The sequence below is a fragment of the Acanthisitta chloris genome, unplaced genomic scaffold (assembly GCF_000695815.1).
Source record: "Acanthisitta chloris isolate BGI_N310 unplaced genomic scaffold, ASM69581v1 scaffold1115, whole genome shotgun sequence".
NCBI classification, from domain to species: Eukaryota; Metazoa; Chordata; class Aves; order Passeriformes; family Acanthisittidae; genus Acanthisitta; species Acanthisitta chloris.
Window position 1 is genome coordinate 148,833 of NW_008671846.1, and position 6,000 is coordinate 154,832.

Below are 6,000 nucleotides of genomic sequence, written 5' to 3' on the forward strand. Positions count from 1 at the left end.
GCTCTGAAACACTCTACCCTCCCTCCTCTTCTTCAGGATACATCTTCCTATTCCCCTTAGAGTGCTCTCCCTTTTTTAGGTTTTTATTTATAGTTCTTGCAGCACGTTGCCTTTTGAGTGTGATACCTCCCAAAGCAGAAGTGTATGGTATTTTAAAATCTTTTCTGTTTGTGGAATAATTATTATTAAATTGCATTTCACTACATGTCTTACTGATATATAGACATATTGATACATATTAATTAAAAATAATTAAAATTGTATTTCTGTCCAAATATAGCTAGGACTTCAACATCAGCTCTTCTTTGAAGTCCATAAGTACGAAGCCCACAAGGCCACCTAAGCAACATCACAGCATTCATAAGACTGAAAACTATGAGGTACTGTTGGTGCTTATTTCCTCATCAAGGCATAACTTCAGTGTTCAGGGCTGCACTTGCAGCAGTGGATCTGACTAACATTGACAGTGATAGAAGGTATGCAGGGCTCTGATTCCAGTGTCTTCACTGTCATCTGTGTTTACAGACTTGAGTGCAAGCAAAACTGACCTGCAACCACTTTGTATTTTGTATTTAAAGATGCTCTTTTATAAAATGGCATCACTTTTTGCACAAATGAGACTCAGAGCACACAGAACTGAGAAATATTTGCACTTGTAATTGATGTCATTAATTACCCTAGGATAGAAGTGCACCTTTACATCTTGTTTCTGATCTCCTAAATGCTACTCCCCTCTCTAAACAGGGGCAAATGAAATCATGTCTCCTCATTCATGCTTTGCCAACACAAAAAGTAATTTAGGCTTTAAATATAAAATTAATTTGTCTGCTGATATACTTAAAGCATTAAGCTCTAGCTTTCACATCTAAGCTTGTATTCCCTATTTTCTTTGTATAAAGTCCTGACAATCACAAATATGAAAATCATAAAGTAAAAAAACTGGTGTGCAATTTGAAGTGTATGTCATATGATCTAGACAGTGCATGCAGCATGTCTTAGCTGAGCAGTAACATTGTCCACGTGAACAGCTATAAGAACGAAATAATAAAAAAAGAAAACCCATAAAAGGTATCCACTAGATATCTAAACTCTCGTGTTTATGTTCTTAAATAGCTGGCTGATACAAAAAACATAGGACTGAAGAATATACATGTGAAAAATAATAACCTCTTTATTCAGTATACATCATAAAGCTTACATTTTCTCCCATCTGCTCTACAAAAATTAAACTATATTTAAGCCACAGTCTAGTAGGAAAAGTGTTCTGGTGCACACTGCTAATCTGAAAAATGTTACTACTCTACTTTGCCAAAACAATCTGCTAGTGTCAAAAAGACACTATTATGCACTGTCTCCGAGGGGCAATCTTGATTTGTTGAAAACATTCAGATCATGAATAAGATCCTCAGCTTTAAGGAATAGTCCCCCTCACTGCAAGCAATTAAGGGTAATTTACACCCACTGAAAATCTCTCTGAATATTTTGCTTCACTCCATAATTTCTAAAACAACGCATCAAAACTAGTCCTCACTGTTTGTGTGTAGCAATGAGCACCAGTAGATAAGGACAAAACATGTCTTCACTCTCAGAGATATCCTCTTGGAAGCCCTCCATCTCCACCCCCGAGATTTCACCAGACCTGTAGGGCAGTTTGCTGAAGGCTCTTGAGATCATCTTTGTACCACCTAACCTTTGCAGCCAAAATGCAAATTCCTGCAGACTTCTGCTCACACACTGCTACCAGTGTCACAGTGCCAGCTTAATCTATGAACCGTACCATTTCCCTGTCAACCTCTTTAACCCAACAGGGAATTTTGTCCTTCAGCATATTTTGTCCCAAAATCTTTCCAATGTACAAAATGCTTCAGGAAGAAGTATAAGTCAAAACCCTATTCAATTACTAAACTTCACCAGTCTGGATTGCATTTCTTTATTTTGAAATCTCACTGTCAGCCCAAGACACTCACTGAAGGTGTAACTGAAGATTTTACCACTCCTATTACCTTCTCGTCCATTGTCTCAGCTTCCTCCTTCTCCCTCCCTATTATTCTCCTCTCATCTGATTGCTTTGATTTTTTGATATCATTGCAAAATTTACTTGTAAATCTGGACCTCGCTGACTCTGAAAGTGCAACCCAGCCACCACCTGCTAGTAAATCTCGCTTTAGCTTGGTCAATGGTACAGAGTTATCCCATGTTTCGGGGGTTTTTCTCTACTTTAGTCATTCAGTAGAATCAGACCTTGGGTGTTAAGATAAATCTGAGGGTGACTGTTGCTACTGGATCTTGAACCACGATCCCTTAAACACAGTGGAATCAGCAGGTGAGCCTCCTGACAGCTGAACTGCCCTCACTGAAATATTTATGTTTTGGCATTCAATTTTACAATGCTCATTGGACAGGGTGTTACATTCACTAGCAGAGAAAATTCCACTTTGTTACAAACCTGCAGTTCCTTCATGTAACACACCCTAAATATTACGGGAAACTCCTTCACAAGCACAGGAATTCTGTGATCCTTGAGACAAAAAGTTTAGAGAAGATAACATATCTAATTATGGTGTCAGTTTCAATGTCTGTTTATCACTTCTGTCAGAGAAAGAAAAAAAAAAAGAAAAAAAAAGGAAGGTACCTTGGAGCAAGTGAGGTGAGGACACTTCAATGAAATGAAGCTCTGTGAGTCAAGGCAGTACGATGAAACCTATTAACTCCCTGTGCCAGATGACATTACAACTACAGACCACAACCTCCTGCCGCTAACTGGCCTAAATATTCACATGGGAGATCTGTAAATGTAGTGCACATCCTGCAGTCTGCATCTGGTTATCAAGCAAAAAACTATCACTGCTCCAAACATATGGCACTGCTACACTAAACTGGCTCCAATACTCTCTGACTCAGGTGAAAGGACCTGATGAGACAACAGAAAAACACTAGGCACACTTCAATAAATGACAGGACTTTAAAAAATGCATAAAGAAACCCAGGCAACAGCTTTTGGTGTTTTGTACTGCTCTGCAGTTGATCATAAGATTGCACGTGTTTAGAGTGCTGAACTGTTTGGGTTATTGGTAGGTTTGGTTTTTTTTCTGAAGAAAAACTAACAAAAGAAAAAATTGTTCTTTTTTTTAATATAATTTGTTCCATGTGAAAGTGATTTGTTGGGTTTTTTCACCTTGCTATGGTACACTTTAAAGATCTAAGTTGCTGGGAAGGATTATGCTAATTTGATCAGTTATTGAAAAGAAATGCCAGCAGTATTTGTGGATCTGGGACCAATCAAGGCAAATATTTAAATTTCCACAAGCTCAATTTCTGCAGCCTCATTTAAGCAGAGGAACTTCACATAATGCCTAGGGATGACTTTCTTGCAGAACCGCTGAATTCCCAGAGGAGGCACTCCTGCATTACTGCTTAGAGTTAAGCCTGGTTTGACAGGAAGGACCGAAGTAACCATCTATTTTATGCACCCTTCCTCAGCTAGAATTTAATGATTTTTATTGCCACAAGAAAACAATACCCAGTAGTAGAATAAAAGTGTACACGAAAAAAAAATGTGTGTGATAAACTAAAGGAAATGGAATGGCTCAAGAAAGGCCTTCACTGAAGAATCGCTGAACACATCAGCTACTGAAGAAAACAGCCAAAAAATCACACAGAAACTTACTAGCCAACCTGTCACTAAAACTGACTCCCAAGTAGTATATTCATCTGCAATCCATTTGAAGTTTTAAATATTTGCTATTTTCATCACACACTGGAATCAATTTTTGAGTTGAATCCCTTTGAGAAAAGGCTTAGCCAGGTTTATAGCAAAGTAGGAATTTAAGTTGGAGTAGAACAACCTAAGGTCTTGCATTAATAATGATTTTCTTCAGTCAAGTCTCTGACTGCTAAAGAAACATAGAAAAATATGGACACAACATATATACACATACAGAGTCATACATGAAAAGGATAGGCAAAAAGCTACATGGATGCTATATCCATTCTTCTCATCAGATAATTATTAATTAATCCACAGTATACAAATGCTTTACAATGACCCTTTTATATGAAAAGAATTCTTTTCTATTAAACCAATAGCAAATAATCAAGAGTGCTTTGCTATTTAATCAATGAAAGTAGACTTAAGAGAGTTGTGAGGCTGTCATCTGACTCTTAACACAGTTCTAATGACCTACATCAGCCTTTAATTACAGTAAAGTCTCCTATTACAGCAGTGAAATGCCCCTTGATTAAAACTGCAATCTCTAATGGCTTTTTCGAGAAAATAGTCTGTATTACTGATGTTTGCATTTTCATTCACATTAACGGACACACACTTCTAACATGCAATTGCACATCAAAAGTTGCCAGAGTCAGATTTTAGGCTTCTTTGCTTTTCTTCCCTTGCTGTGGATTTTATTGCAATTGTTTTTTAAATCTTACTTAGCCTTTCTTCATGACCCTGAAAAAAAAGTGTGTCTAGATTAGATCCCCTGATAGTCGCAGATTGGAAAGCTATGAAAGTGTATACAAGGACTTTAAACAGGATGTCACATTTGGTCCCTTGATAGTTCTTTAGGATTCATTCAGTGGATTTTTTGTTCTTTTTTTCCTCCAAAGATGATAACACACCACTACACTGAACTAGCTCTAATGACACACAGTGGTATCATTTCTAAACATACTTGCTTCTGCATCTTTAAAACTGTTAAGAAATTACTGAGAGAAAATCAGCATGACTTTAAAACTGATCTTTATCTGTTGACCTGTTGTACCTTCAGAAGCTATATTCGAAGCAAACTTAATTTAGCTATGCAACTTTCATGCTATTGCCTATCTGAGCAGCTCTGCACCTGAGATTATATAGACCTATCTTTTTCAGAAACAAAGTAACTACCTAGCTTTCCCCAGTAACAATTCCCTGCAAACTTCAAATAATGTAACAGAGAAACAATTAGTAGATGTAGTAAGGGTAGAAAAGTAAAGTCACACATCACTGCCAAGGAGAGACTGTTTCAGAAATTGGCATGCTTAAGAGTTTGAGTCTTTTATGCATTTATTTATTTGTCCTGGGAAAGCAATTTATTTTCTGCAAAGCTGCACAATCACCTATGTTTTAGCTGAAAAATGTCAAGACAGTATGTCTTGTTAGAGAGCCTATGAAGTATACCCTGCCCTTTCAAGTCGCTGCTTTGACTTGAGAAGTTATCTATCAGAACACAAGATTTTATCCTTGCAATGGGAAAAGATTAAAGTATCAACATTTCAGTTCCCAGAATCAGAGCACCTAACCAGTCTCCATCTCCCATCTCTCTCTAAATCCTGGGGAAGACATCATTTGCAGAATCCTGGCTCACCTGAACTAACTCACCTTTTGAAAGCAAGAGTATAAAGGCTAAATCATATCTCAAAAAGAGATATTTTTCCCTCCATTAGCAACTAGAAGTGTGAGGATCCAGACCACAAACCATCGCTACCAGTGTACACAGCCTATTATGAGAAAGCAGGACATTTCCATGTGTGGATATGTGGATAGATGGGGGACGGGGTGGAGGGGGAAGGGTCAATATCAGCCAAGCACTGCAGAGCTAGCCTTACCAGCTGAATACTAATCAAAGAAATAAGCTCCCATCATTTCAACATTTGAAAACTCTAGAACATCCTTGACATGAAAGGAGGAAAGCTCTGGGAAATAACTCAGGAAATTTCCTCGCCTCAGTAATCCTTTGCACTGTAGCATCACTGCCGGACTTTGAGACCAAGCCAGGCAGACGCCTCGGTTTTGCAGAAAGGTCTGAGACAGACAGGACTTTGTGCTGCCTGTATTTAGCAGAAGTCTGTGGTCCTCCCTTCCCCCACCCCACTTCCCCGCTTCTCTGTGAGACTTCTCCAAAGAGTCAGAGGGATGCTATTGTTCTCTTATTTCTCCGAAGGTGCTCACACGCCTAGCGTCCCAGTGCTGTCACTTTCCGCGGTTTCCGCGCCGCACGCGGTGCCGGTGCTCCCGCGGCG